Genomic DNA, 16,213 nt, shown 5'->3' on the forward strand with positions numbered 1-16,213 from the left:
GTCTGTCTCCTCTAAATTCCATTTTAGTATTCTTATCAAATGTAGATGTCAATCAAATTTGATTCAAATGTACCTCTACCTTATTATGATGCTCAATTCATTAATGAATTCTATTCACACAAACACTTGACACAAGTGTATATATGTTGATTATTTGCAATAAAAAAATCATCTAATGATGTAATCAAATCAATCACCATCTATATCGGATTATAAATATATGTTTTTAGAACAATAATAAAAAAAAAATCAGACAAAACCGGAATAAAGATCACTTATTATAAGGTAGGGAAATTGGCGATGCTCTTGAAACAATTTCTTTGTATTTTTCAAATATTCTTCAAGTTATTAAATTTATTAATTGGCTATTTTATCAATACAGTGAAACCACTCATTCTTGGATATTCAGGAAACCGGACATCTCTGAAAAGAGGTTGATAAATATACCTGCTATTGTCTTTAATTTAGAGGTACTGACAAATTCTTTCGTACAAACTTCAAATTTCAACGCAACACATATACAAAAAGTTTTGTATAGGAAAAAGTAGATGAAAAAGCGGCGCACGATTACGTTACCATTACATTACGTTAGAATTTTTTGAAAGTGGCACAAAAAGTGTCATTCGTATAAAAAGGTGGCACAACTTCTTAAAAAACATTTAACCTTAAATGTGCACTATATCTTTTAAGATACAACCAAAAAAAAAAATACTTATATCTTAAAATTTTGACCTAATTCTATGAAATCAAGTTCATTTAAATCGTCATAACGCTATTTCTATGTTTTGCCGGAAATTTTTTAGTAATTTTGAGTAATCAAAATTGTAAATCAAATTTTGACTAAAAATTCAAAAAACTACAAATTTGAAAATAAATAATATTTACCAGATTTGAAAGTAATGTAGGTAAAACAAGTAAGGAAAGTCTAAAGTCGGGCGGGGCCGACTATATTATACCCTGGACCAAATCAAATGTGTTGGGTGCTTTATATAAAGGTTTGTCCCAAATACATACATTTAAATGTCACTCGATTTGGACAGAATTTGATAGACTTTTACAAAATCTATAGACTCAAAATTTAAGTTGGCTAATGCACTAGGGTGGAACACAATTTTAGTAAAAATTAAATCTGAAGCAATTTTAAGGAAACTTCGCAAAAGTTTATTTATGATTTATCTCTCGATATATATGTATTAGAAGTTTAGGAAAATTAGAGTCATTTTTACAACTTTTCGGCTAAGCAGTGGCGATTTAACAAGGAAAATGTTGGAATTTTGACCATTTTTGTCGATAACAGAAAAACATATATATGGGAGCTATATATAAATCTGAACCGATTTCAATCAAATTTGGCATGCATAGCTACAATGCTAAATCTCCTCCCTGTGCAAAATTTCAACCAAATTGGGCCAAAACTCTGGCTATTAGAACCATATTAGTCCATATCGGGCGAAAGATATATATGGGAGCTATATCTAAATCGAACCGATTTCAATCAAATTTTGCACACTTAACTGCACTACTAATTGTACTCCTAGTGCAAAATTTCAAACAATTGGGCTAAAACTCTGGCTTCTAGGACCATATTAGTCCATATCGGGCGAAAGATATATATGGGAGCTATATCTAAATCTGAATCGATTTCAACCAAATTTGGCACGCATAGCTAAAATGCTAAATCTACTCCCTGTGCAAAATTTCAACCAAATTCGGCCAAAAATCTGGCTTATGGGGCCATATAAGTCCATATCGGGCGAAAGATATATATGGGAGCTATATCTAAATCTGAACCGATTTCAATCAAATTTTGCACACTTGACTATACGACTAAGTGTTATGTTTGTACAAAATTTCAAGCAAAACGGTATAAAACTCTGGCTGCTGGGTCTATATTAGTGCATATCGGGCGAAAGATATATATGGGAGCTATATCTAAATCTGAACCGATTTCAATAGGGTTCTATTCTGACCCAAATTAGGAACATGTGCCAAATTTGAAGGCGATTGGACTTAAATTGCGACCTAGACTTTGATCACAAAAATGTGTTCACAGACAGACGGACGGACGGACAGACGGACATGGTTATATCGACTCAGGGACCCACCCTGAGCATTATTGCCAATGACACCATGTGTCTTATAATACCCTGTTCCACATTGTGGCGCAGGGTATTAAAAAAAAAACTGTTTTGTGTTAAAATATATCTATTCTCTCTTCTCTACTTAAATCAAATTGTACTTTTGTAAATATAAACTTAGTTTAATGCACACTGTAGTTTTAAGATACAATCATTATTTTTTCAAATAAAAAATAAGCACATAACGATGTTCTTTTTTCGTGAATCGGTGATGTTGTGCATTTAAGGGTTAGTATGAAAAAAATTCATATTTATCATGTTTTTAGAATTGTGAAATCAGTTTTATATATTAGATTTAAATTCAGCGTGATCTCGAAATTAGAGATTAATAGAACCGATATATTTGATAATTGGAAGCAGCAGTTTGTTAAATAAACAGAACTATTTAGGAAGCGGAAATTTCAAATTCTTTAGCTTTCTGAACATTTTATTTGTATTATTTCCATGAGACCATTTTGTATTATTTCATGAGACCAAGTAAAGATCAGCTTTGAAACATACAAGAAGCTATTATTGATTTTCTAAGTTTTTTAAAACTTCCTTCGTTTTAATTAAATTAAAAAAAATCTATTTCTTCTATTAATCTGCCATTTTTGCCTCAAAATCTCTAAATACGAGTATTATAAAATGGGGGTGCAAATTAGCAAGCAAGTATCATATGCATAAACAAATCCTACATATCCCACAAAATGTCATAAATCACATTATGAAATATTCAAAACAATTATAAAGGGTGTACCAAAATGAATGGATTTTAAGAAGAAGAACCTTTTACACTATATTCAAAATAACAAAATAAACAATTTTACACTATATTCAAAACAATTCAGTCAGTTTATGGGAGGAAATTACTCTGTAACAGTTGGGGGTTATATTAGAACTACAAAAATTATTTGCTTTTTGTCTACCCTGTAAGCACAAAATAAATATTATAAATATTAATAAAAATAATTTATGAAGTAAGATAACCAAAACTACTAACGCATTAAATTCCGGATTTCATTGCAAAAACAAAAATATTTTTAAATAGTATTTTTCTAATTTTAATTTTGGCAGCAAAATTTACCAATTACAACGAAAAAATTATGGATTGGCAAAAATGCATGCCAATGTATATATCAAAGCATATATTAGATATTCTTCGGAATAACATGAAATTGAAAATGTCATCAAAGCTGAGTGGGATGATGTCTGTGACGTCTACTATAGAATTTTCTTATCTGGCGTCCACCATCATAAGAATTCACTCATTTGTCTGCTAGTTTATATAGCACACACTTTTAATAATATATACTCTAAAATATATGTTATTAGGTAGCTATTTTTAATTGAATACGAAATATGGTCAATGTCTAGTAATTTGTCTTTTTCGTATCTTAAGGCCAAGTTCCAAGAGGTTTTGACCATGGGAATTACTTCCCTTTGTGACAAGTATAGAACAGTAACTAGGCATTCCATTTTGAAAAAATTCTATTGCACTTTTTGGTGTGACAATGTGAGAGAGAGGGAGAGAGAGAGAGTCTTAGAGAGTAGGTTTTAAAGCTTTAGCAGAAAACGAGAGAAAATGCAGTAAGAGGGAAAGTATCTATAGACACATGTGCATTAGGGTGGTAGATATCTCTTCACTTTTCCCCCACCACACATCACACCATGTTAGCCATTGTATCGATCTTTTGTTGTTCACCACTAATTGTCATGGTTTTTTTTTTTCAATGTTGAAGTGCGTTTATTTACGTGGCATGTGCTATTCCGATGCGAAATGCATTTTTTTATTACAGTGAAGTAAAGCAGCGGTAAAAGAGTCAAGGCTTTAAGCAAGGTCAAAGGCCTTTTAGGACAAATTAGTGGCATGAAAAGCAACAGGAATAGAAATTTGAAAATAAAAAAGAGAATTGAAATTTGTTGCCATATATTATTCGATTCTACTTGGAAAAAAATCTGTTATAAACTAAAGGTAGAATTACATACCATGCGTTCAATGCGTACAATGCGTTCGATGATTGAAGAGTTGAAATTTCTCTTTGAAATCAAAAGCTCGAATAGTCTGCCGCAAACAGACCAAATCAACCCTTCCATCAATACACGGATTAACGCATGGTGTGTAATTCAACCTTAACAAATATATCTTTGGATTTGTTTAGTCCTTAAATGCACAAGATCACCGATTATTCCGAAAAAAATTATACACTCAAAAAAAAAAAAAGTGAACTCTCTATTTTACTAAAGCCAATTTAACTTTATTTTAGTTCATGGAATTATTATGTTTGGAGAAAGTTTCCTTTACTCTAATAATTTTTTGTGTACGTTAGTTAAATAAACTAAAACCGAGGAAAAAAATATACTCAAATGAATCTTTATGATTAACTAAATTCGTGTCTTCCACAAAATAGTTCAGAATTTCTTTAAATTTGTACATTTTACCAAAAATGCGTCCATCATGAACTTCGTATGTCACTAAAGACATTCTTGCAATTTTGAACTCCAAGTTTTTCCTTCAAACTACAAAATTTTCTTTAACAAGTGAAAAAACTTAGTTATGTCTAAGAAATTTTTCTGAATTTGTCGAAAAATATTTATTTATTTTTATTACATCGGCGTGATGCCAACGTTTGTAATACTGTTTAGTTAAAATTTTCTAAAAATATTAAAAATTTTCTAAAATTAACCGAAAGTTTTCTTCCTGGTGGGTTCACTGTTTTTTCAGTGTAGTATGCAAAATGGTAAAAAAAGATCATTTGTATACGATACTTTTTAAATTTTATGTGTTTTTTTAAGAAATACTGTGCGCATTCAGCGGTTAATATGAATCCAGATATAAATATAAAGCTGTTGTTTTCCATATACTCCTTTCCTCCGGTTTGAAATTTTGAATAAATAATTCCCCCTTTTAATTAATTAATAAACCCGAATTTAGGTTAGGTTAGGTTATGTGGCAGCACGATGTATCAGGCAAACGTTGCAAGGATTGTTTCTAATATTTTTAATTTGATTTTAGAGAATATTTGTTAGTGTCAAAAAAAAACTATTGTTTAAAATTTCATTCCTCGGAAATGAAAACTCTTCTTTCAGTGTAGAGAGAAATTTTTCGGTTATGTGCAATTCTCATTCGTCACATTTCGTCGCTATATAACATATTATGAATGCAATACCTAACCGAAATAGGTTGGTGGCGTAGGTACAATGAAATAATCCACGGTATTATTTTTATATCCTTCATCATGAAATGCAAAAAGGTCAAAATATTACAAAATTTATTTAAAAGCATATAACATTGATTAAATTATTATTATATTTTTATTCTTTAATAAACTATATATAAAATTTATATGTGATGTGAGGCCTTCCGTTAGGCCTTCTGATTCATTGTTTTTCACTTTGGACTGATCATGTGTTTTATCTACGTTTTGTCAGAATGTAGTAAGCTTTCATTTACACTTTTACAAAGATCGTCTCTCAATATTACATATATACTATATATTTTTTTGGCATGAATATTCTAGTTTCTTATGAATTTTATTTTCGCGCAATTTTAAGAAGGAGCAAGTGTGTGCGTCTTTTTTTATTTTTTGTCAATATAATTTTAACTTTTAATAATTTGGGTTATGATGACAATTCTTTTAAATTATTTTTTTATTACTGCGTATAAGCAGTGGTGAAATAATACAATGTATATATTTACCTAGTTTATATCATTTCACATGTGTGTGATTAACTTCCAATTTTGATATAAGAGCAAAAGAAAATATTAAATGAACAGTGACAAAAAAAAAATCACTGTAAATAATGAAGTTTTGGAATTTCTAGAGAAAGCCACATTTGGTAGATGTAAACTCATTTACTTGTAATACATCCATCAGTATGTAAAAATCAAATCAAAGATCAGATTATTTTATATAAAAATTGGCCATGCCCAAAATAATTAACTATCGAATTCTATACATTAGTAGATAATAACTACTGTTAATAACACACTTATTCACTTGAATTTTAGGTGTGTTTGCAACAACATACCGTCGCCTTTTCCAAAATAATATACACTATTGTGAAGATTAAGTTCACTTAAATTGTTCTATTCGTGGTTACGAATATACAAAGTTGTAAATAATTTGTCCCAAAATCAGTTAGATACTTCATAAAAGATACATGAAAATGATTTTTAAGTGCAAGGTTAATTTAGTGGTTGATGGAGCTATGGTGATCCCACTCTGCGTACAATGTACAGTGGGAACGGATTCCACAGTTGGTAGAATTCCACCAAAAAATTGTAGATTTTTTACTGTTTGGTAGATTGGTAGAATTCTTTATGTTTAGGAAGATTTTACAAAATATTCCTCACGAATGTTCTGAAGAAATAAAATTTGTACAAAATCTTCTATAGAAATATAATTTTGACAAAATTTTCTATAGAAATTAAATTTTGACAAAATTTTCTATAGAAATAAAATTTTGACAAAATTTTCTATAGTAATAAAATTTTGACCAAATTTTCTATAGAAATAAAATTTTGACAAAATTTTCTACAAAAATAAAATTTTGACAAAATTTCTATATAAATAAAATTTTGACAAAATTTCTATATAAATAAAATCTTGACAAAATTTTCTATAGAAATAAAATTTTAACAAAATTTCTTATAGAAATATAATGTTGACAAAATTTTCTATAGAAATATAATTTTGACAAAATTTTCTATAGAAATATAATATTGACAAAATGATCTATAGAAATAAAATTTGACAAAATTTTCTATAGAAATAAAATTTTGACAAAATGATCTATAGAAATAAAATTTTGATAAAATTTTCTATAGAAATAAAATTTTGACAAAATTTTCTAATCAAATGTTGATAAAATTTTCTATAGAAATAAAATTTTGAAAACATGTTATATAGAAATAAAATTTGGCACAATTTTTATAGAAATAAAATTTTCACAAAATTTTCTATAGTAATAAAATTTGACAAAATTTTCTATAGAAATATAATTTTAACAAAATTTTCTATAGAAATAAAATGTTAGCAAAAGTTTCTATAGAAATATAGTTTTGACAAAATTTTCTATAGAAATAAAATTTTGACAAAATGATCTATAGAAATAAAATTTTGATAAAATTTTCTATAGAAATAAAATTTTGACAAAATGATCTATAGAAATAAAATGTTGATAAAATTTTCTATAGCAATAAAATTTTGACAAAATTTTCTATAGAAATAAAATTTTGAAAAAATTTTCTATAGAAATAAAATTTTGATAAAATTTTCTATAGAAATAAAATTTTGACAAAATTTTCTATATAAAATAAAATTTTGACAAAATTTTCTATAGAAATAAAATTTTGAAAACATGTTATATAGAAATAAAATTTGACAAAATTTTTATAGATATAAAATTTTCACAAAATTTTCTATAGTAATAAAATTTTGACAAAATTTTCTATAGTAATAAAATTTTCACAAAATTTTCTATAGAAATATAATTTTGACAAAATTTCCTATAGAAATAAAATTTTAACATAATTTTCTATAGAAATAAAATGTTGGCAAAAGTTTCTATAGAAATATAGTTTTGACAAAATTTTCTATAGAAATATAGTTTTGACAAAATTTTCTATAGAAATAAAATTTTGACAAAATTTTCTATAGAAATCAAATGTCGATAAAATTTTCTATAGAAATAGGCTTACAGATTATGCGAAAATAAATAAATGAAATGAAATGAAATGAAATAAAATTTTGACAACATGTTATATAGAAATAAAATTTTGACAACATGTTATATAGAAATAAAATTTTACAAAATTTTTATAGAAATAAAATTTTGACAAAATTTTCTATAGAAATAAAATTTTGACAAAATTTTCTATAGAAATAAAATGTTAGCAAAAGTTTCTTTAGAAATACAATTTTGAGAAAATTTTCTACAAAATAAAATGTTGACAAAATTTTCCATAGCAAAATAATTTGGCAAAATTTTCTACCGAAATAAAATTTTGACTTTTTCTAAAAAGGGCAATGTGACCACCTAGTATCGCCGCGTGTGGGGGTCCTCCAACTTATTAAGGTCTTAAAGGCTCCTTAACTCTAAATGTTCCAAATTTCAAAATATATCGTTTTTACCTCTGCATTTTTGGTGTATCAAAAATGCAACATCAGCGTTGTTGTATACTAAAATGAATATGCAACACTGGAAATATTTTTTCAATATCATACACTAAGTGTAAACACCCCATTAATTTGTTTTTGGATAGACCACACTCATATTTACTTTCTTTCGATGACCATTTATGAGAAAATATGAAAACAAAAGCAAATTACCATTAAAACATAGAAACCACAATAGAATTATGGGTGAGAAGAAACTGACCGTACACCACCATAAACAAAAACAAAAACAAATATAGAAATAGAAACATAACTTTAAGAAAAAAATCGACAATATTTATCATTTCTTTAGTGGAATTTATTTTTAGGTCATAAATATCACATTTTTTGTTTAAAAAATTTGGCAATAGGTCCATGTGTGTGTGTGCGTTCTAGAAGATAAACCATAAATTTTAACATATATTGCAAAAAATTTATTAGAAAAGAATTTTTCTCTTATTGTTTTATGTTTATGTTTATAAAATCATTACACTTAATTGATGAATTTGTTGACATATCCAATGTTTTTGGTTTTCGTTTTGTATTAATGCTATTGTGTTAGTGATTTTTATAGTTTCAGTCTTTTTTTATTAATTATATTCTTAAAGAAAAATATAAATTTTATTGGCATTTTTATTTGGTTTTTAAATTTATATATAATTGCTATATATTTAAAATAATTGTTTGTTTCCTCTTAAAGAGTATTTATAATTGTAATTGAATACGGTGCAACACTTTTTAAATATCGTTTAAAAGATTTTATCTTACCGCAACACCCACAAAACCGCAATTAATGTCTTAAATATTAAAGAATAACGATGTGATATAAATTCATTTTGATTTTTATAGTTTTCAATGTTACACCTAGGTCCACTATAAAAGTTTTTTTTTTTATTTCTTAGGTTTTCTTTGAATTTTTTTTTTGTTTTTAAAATTTTGTAGAAAATAAAATTTTCAAATTCCAAATATTTCTAAACCAACGTTTTTATTTCACTTCTTGATTACAGAAGACACTCAACGGGAAGAAGATGAAAAAGAGAGCGGTTGGAATACTAAGAATGAAGAGCACAACAACAAAATTACAACCACGAGATGATGACGGCAACGGCGACACCGATCTATTTAGATTGATAAGAAATTACAACAATAATATCTGAGTAAATCGCACCTACTCTTCTTTTTGTTGTCTCGTAGGATTTGTTTGATTGCGGTCTAGTTTTGCCAGACTAAAAGTTTTTGTTTTTCATTTAATTATCAATATATTTTTTACAATTTACCGAGAATAGTTCTTTGCACCTCAAGTTTTCGTTTAGAACTGAATCAAAATATTGAACCAAATAAACAACAAACATTACGTTCGAATCGACACAAAGTAAGCGACGTTTGCTTATTTTTTTTTTTTTTTTTTTGCATCAAGAGCAGGCAACAGGCAGTTAGCCAGCTAGACTGTTTCAGTTTTTTTGCTCAATTACGCTCACAGTGTTACCACGTTCTTAAGCGTCCACCAAACTTGACAATCAACGAAAGCAGAACAAAACTTAATCAGCCGTCGTGGATGTCGTCGTTCTACTCATCGTTTAGGGGAGGGTCGACCCCCACCAATATACAGCACACATTCTTACGCATTCTTTCAGTCACGACATTGTCAAAGACTTTTTTTTGACTCTTAAGATTAAGATGGGTACTTCGGAATGATGAGAAAAAATGTATACTAAATATTAAATAAAATGGAAATCTTCATGAAAATCGGCCGGTAAATCCAGAGAAGGAATTGATTACCTCAAAAATGTTTCAAGAGCAAAATGTTATTTTTTGGATGGGGAACATGTAACATGTTTGTTGCAACCATGTTATTTGCTGGGAAATTTGGTATCTAATATCGTCAAGCATGTTTATGTGGTCATATTCCTTCTCTGCGTGCAATGATATGTAAGCCACTTGGTTCCAGGTTTAAGATATTGTAGTCGATAAGGTAAAAGAGTAAAAAAAAAATTGTCCATCGAGCTGAACATTTTTCCTGTATCCATTTTCTAGACAATAGTAATTTGGCTCTACAACAAGGGAATAGGAAAAGTACTTATCGGACAACCCACACATGTATTTAAGAGCTATATTTAAAGAAACGTATTTTTGTAAATTTTATAGCTATAGCAAAAATTGTCGGAATGGCCATCTTGCGATCTCGTCAGGTTAAATCGTTATCCGACACGATTGTGTCTATACATTTAATGTCATAGCATTTCTCTCCGATCATAACATTTAACTCATCGACTATATCCACCAACCATAGACAGACTCAGATATATGAGTAATTTCTCTCCAGGAAAAAGAGTCAGTTCCAGACATCCTAATCTATAATTTATGCCATCAAAAACATATATCTTCTCTTGGAAATTTATCAACAAGTTAATAAAGTATTGCCGATGGAATATTCTATAGATATTATTCAATCAATTTAGTAAATTCCTCCAATTCAATATTCAAGACTAGTTATTTGTGGTATTTCACTTTACCCACCTTTATACAAAAATCATAACAGCCTCAATCAACAGTCCACCCGCCCAAGCGATGAGCTTTGTGAATTAACAACAATTTCTTTTTGTTGTAGTTGCTCTAAACAGATGTGTGAGCAGACAAGTGTTTACGATGATGATGATGATATTCTGTAAGCTCAAAATTAAGATATTGTTGTAAACTATTTTATTTTTTTGCTGTCGCTGCTGTGCTTGAATTGAATTTCTCGTCGTTTCTCTTTCTCTAGCTAGTTTTTCTCTGTTTCGCAGAATCAATTGACAACTGAAATATTTGTAGCTTTTACCCATTCTGGCGAGTATTAAAAAATTAGCTCTCGCATGTTCAGCCGCCGTCACTCTCACTTTGTTTATGGAATTACAACAATTACCAACACGATTTGTGAGTTAATTTACATTTACATTGTCATTTTGTCGTCGACAGACACCCATCGTCTTCCGTTCGTTTTTGATTTGAGAAACAACCGACCTTCACACTCCCTCAACCGAAGCTGATAACAACAAAATAATGATAGTGTGTGTGGGGAGATTGGATACCTACCATGTGTCTAAGCTCATCTTATGGCGGGGGATATTTCTATTGAATATTCAACCCTCTCAAACTATGTTTGGGAAATGTATAAACAGAGAATTCAATGAGATATAACAAAAAAAACGTTATTGTACTTTCGTACATTTATTAATGGGTGAAGTTTAACCCGTCTTTACTCAATTCTTTAATTCTTTTTTCACATATTTTTTATTGTAAACAAAATATTTCCATTCCGTTTCTGAAAGGAGAATATGTGTAGATTGAATCTTGCAAATAATAAAAAAATATTGCGTTTAATGCGTCTTACAGACTATAAGTTTTTCCGGACGGAATGTCTGTGTTTGTACAGAATCTTACAGCGTGTCCAATCGATACGACAATTCGTTGATGACTAAATAATCGGTAAATATGTTATCGATCTCATAAACATGCAGCAGTATCGATTATGCCTTCGGACTTAACTTATAATGTGGCCAATATATGGGATATGTTCGACACGACCACTGTCGTCCGGATAAAGTTATAGTCTGCAAGGCACATAACTATGAAGTAGAAAGCACTTCCAGAAGATGCACTCCCTATGATGTTCTTTATTTAAACTACCCAGCACGTTACTTTAATTCAATTCTTTATAACTTTTTCATACTTTTAATGGGTAATTTTAACTTTTTTGTTTAAAGTATGTTAAAAACAGAGTAAGAATTCATAAAATGGTACAAATTATTTAAATTTTGTCGAAAAAATGCTAAATCCAATCTGAAAAAATTGTGAATTTTTGAAAATATTTGAGTTCAAACGTTTCCGAGAAGCGTTAGAATCCATTAAAAATTATAAAAAATTAAATAAATTGTTTATTTGGCAAAATATTACAGAATTTTTTAATTTACATCCAAAACATTGAATTCGGAGCACACCTAAAGAAGTGATGCAAATTCAGAGCAACGGCTGTTGAAATAGAGGACTTCCGTCCTATGACAAGCCATGTTAAATTCATCGCTTCTGCGTCAATTTTGCACCACTTCTGGATCCAAAAAGAACATTTTCATTACTTTTTTGGCGAGGTTTTTTTTTTGCTGGGTATTACCATGGACCCACCTCGCCTTTACATATAGGGCATTTAATATTAAGAAGAAGGCCCCAGGCGGCGATTGGTGGGGTTTTCGACAAAATCATCAACATAATAGTTGCTCGCTTCACGATCAGAGAACGAAGCCGACGATTTTAGCCACCGCCAACGATTTTTTGCCAGATATGTCAACTCATCTACATTAAAAAACAAGTAAGGAAAGTCTAAAGTCGGGCGGGGCCGACTATATTATATATTATACGATATCACATCCGTCAAATGTGTTGTGTGCTATATATAAAGGTTTGTCCCAAATACATACATTTAAATATCACTCGATTTGGACAGAATTTGATAGACTTTTACAAAATCTATAGACTCAAAATTTAAGTTGGCTAATGTACTAGGGTGGAACACAATTTTAGTAAAAAATAAATAGGGGAAACATTTAAATCTGAAGCAATTTTAAGGAAACTTCGCAAAAGTTTATTTATGATTTATCGCTCGATATATATGTATTAGAAGTTTAGGAAAATTAGAGTCATTTTTACAACTTTTCGACTAAGCAGTGGCGATTTAACAAGGAAAATGTTGGTATTTTTACCATTTTTGTCGAGATCAGAAAAACATAGCTATATCTAAATCTGAACCGATGTCAACCAAATTTGGCACGCATAGCTACAATGCTAATTCTACTCCCTGTGCAAAATTTCAACTAAATCGGAGTTAAAAATTGGCCTCTGTGGTCATATGAGTGTAAATCGGGCGAAAGCTATATATGGGAGATATATCCAAATCTGAACCGATTTCAACCAAATTTGGCACGCATAGTTACAATGCTAATTCTACTCCCTATGCAAAATTTCAACTAAATCGGAGCAAAAAATAGGCCTCTGTGGGCAAATGAGTGTAAATCGGGCGAAAGCTATATATTGGAGCTATATCTAAATCTGAACCGATTTGGCTGATATTTTGCAAGTTTTTCGAGACTCATAAAATATTCGGATGTACCGAATTTGAGGAAGATCGGAGATTATGACCAGATCGGTGAAAAATATATATGGCAGCTATATCTAAATCTGAAACGATTTTTTCCAAAATCAATAGAGATCGTCTTTGAGCCGAAACAGGACCCTATACCAAATTTTAAGACAATCGGACTAAAACTGCGAGCTGTACTTTGCACACAAAAATACATCAACAGACAGACAGACAGACGGACATCGCTAAATCGACTCAGAATTTAATTCTAAGCCGATCCGTATACTAAAAGGTTGGTCTATGATTACTCCTTCTTGGCGTTACATACAAACTTATTATACCCTGTACCACAGTAGTGGTGAAGGGTATGAAAAATAGTGAACTCTCTATTTCACTAAAGCCAATTTAAATTTATTTTAATTCATGGAATTATTATGTTTCCTTTACTCTAATAATTTTTTGCGTACGTTAGTTAAATTAACTAAAACCGAGGAAAAAATATACACAAATGAAGCATAAAGATTAACTAAATTCGTGTCTTCCACAAAATAGTTCATTATTTCTTTAAATTTTCCAATTCTACTACAAATGCGTTCATCATGAACTTCGTATGTCACTAAAGACATTCTCGCAATTTTGAACTTCATTTTTTTTCTTTCAAACTACAAATTTTTCTTTAGCAAGTGAAAAAACTTAATTATATCTAAAAAATTTTTTTGAACTTGTTGAAAAATATTTACTTATTTTAATGACATCGGCGTGATGACAGCGTTTGTAATACTGTTTAGTTAAAATTTTCTAAAAATGTTCAAAATTTTCTAAAATTAACTGAAAATTTTCTCCTGGCGGGTTCACTGTTTTTTCAGTGTAGACTCAAATTTAGCACTAATTAAACAAAAATATTGATTTGTATCAGAAAAATATATTAATAATTGTTGTATTTTTGTCAAAATTTGGAACCTTCCAACCACAATCAATCAGTATCAAGTTGCTATAATAATTTTGCAAAAATGTAGCTCAGAAATGTAAATTTGATTTTAAGATTAATTGTAAAACTAATCTCATTTCCATTAGGATAACTTCAAATTGATTTTATAATGGATAATTGTCCGCTACCGAATATACATATTTATATCGGGTTAGCCGTCAAGCCGTTGTCGCCAATTAAGATCAAGCAATTGCAGCCGTCTGCACCGAAAAAAAAGTGAACTGTTTTATAGGAAGAATGAACTACCTCGCACGAAAATTGCACTAAATTTTACTCCACATTTTGAGATTTCCACAAAGTGTTGTTAAAACCAGGAAATTTTAATGCCCTGTTGTACTTTTTAACTGCAGTTCACGAAATTACATCATCTCATAGAAGAAAAAATTAACTAAAAATAAAGAAGAACATAATTGGCGCCAAATCATGACCATTTTAACTATACAGTAGTTCATTCTTACTATTTTTGAGAATCGTACGAAAATCGTCTTTTGCTTTAGTTCATATTGAACTTATATGTACGGTCATTGAACTTTATACTCACGTTTAGTTCATAATTTTTTTGAGATATACTTAAAAAAAAATAAGATTTCATTAAACTGTGGAACATTTCGATGAAAATAATAAAATTTAACTACAAGCAAATAAATCTTTTCCAATAAAAATAAGGTAAATTTAGCGTTAGTTTAACTACGGAAATTTTTTTCTGTGAGTACTGCAACTGAAACACCTCGCACTTACACTTGTCCTACTCCACTGACTTCCAGTTCACTCACTGAATATATCCCATCAGGGCTGCCAATTTTGCCGATTTATCCGCATTTTGACTCAAAAAATTGCAGTTTCCGATTTTTGCCTCGAAAATGACTATATTTAGTCCGTTCAAAAATTTGGAAAAATCGATAGAATTCGAAAGCTAAATTCTTTGAGCCAAAAAAAAAAAAAACGCTGAACCAAGTTTCATCACAATAACATACATAGACAAACCGACTGATGAAATAGTTACACGGATAGCGTTCGCGTTCTTTTCGGCTATTACTTACTCAGAGTGCGTAATACAAACTTATACTAATTATAATAGAAGTGTGTGTTTTTATATGAAATGAATACCCTTGTTTTGTTTTTAACCAAAACATGTGTTTTCTTTTAATATTATTTGAATTCCCGATTTTTTGAAAATTTTTAAAATGCCGATTTATTCGGGAAAAAGTGACAATTTTTCTTAAATTTTATTGGCAACCCTGTATCATATACTAGTAGCAGATTTCCTCCATTAAGGTGAGTATTAAGTTCGAGTTTAGCCGCTAAAATCGTAATTTTTTCACGATTACTTTTCTTTAATATTTAATCCATTTTAAAGAATACAAACTTTGTTAAAATTTGCTTTCGGCTATTCCCCATCAAGTTATAATGAAATATGCAACAAATATGTATAATTTTATGCCTTGTTTTACTGATTTAGCTTTCACTTTAGTGAAAAAAATGACGATTTTAGCGGCTAAACTCGAACTTAATACTCACCTTTAAAAGTTACACTTTTACTCAATCCAACTTTATTTTTGGGAGTTATATCTCATCTTCTCTCTATCTCTCATGAATCTAGAAAATTTAAAGCAATAAGAGATCTCTTGTCTAAGAGCATTTAATAGTAATAGAAGATTTGTGCTTTGTCAATTAGCAAACAAATTTCAAGGTCTAGAGGGTGACACTGGAAACAACGTTAAATATACCTTTGAAGCCAATAAATACTCACTTTCTCACACGAAGGCTTTCAAATTTAATTTTTTGTCTAATTTTTTTGCGGTGTTTTATACAACAATTAATCAACCTTAAATTTTGA

The 16,213-nt window shown here is 29.4% G+C and overlaps 1 protein-coding gene across 4 annotated transcripts in view; it reads right to left on the reverse strand.

The window, feature by feature from the left end:
* Eaat1 (Excitatory amino acid transporter 1) overlaps nucleotides 1-9,605 on the reverse strand; it is a 58,182-nt gene extending 48,577 nt beyond the window's left edge. Inside the window, exon 1 of one of the 4 annotated variants that reach the window (XM_075293189.1) lies at nucleotides 9,451-9,605. The gene's annotated coding sequence lies outside the window, so the exon portion shown is untranslated. Of the gene's footprint in view, nucleotides 1-9,046; nucleotides 9,069-9,446 lie in introns of those variants that run through there. The other 3 variants (XM_075293190.1, XM_075293192.1, XM_075293193.1) reach the window with 3 other exon arrangements.
* Nucleotides 9,606-16,213: the final 6,608 nt, after the last annotated feature.

Source organism: Haematobia irritans, chromosome 2, assembly GCF_050003625.1.
Source record: "Haematobia irritans isolate KBUSLIRL chromosome 2, ASM5000362v1, whole genome shotgun sequence".
Classification (NCBI taxonomy): Eukaryota; Metazoa; Arthropoda; class Insecta; order Diptera; family Muscidae; genus Haematobia; species Haematobia irritans.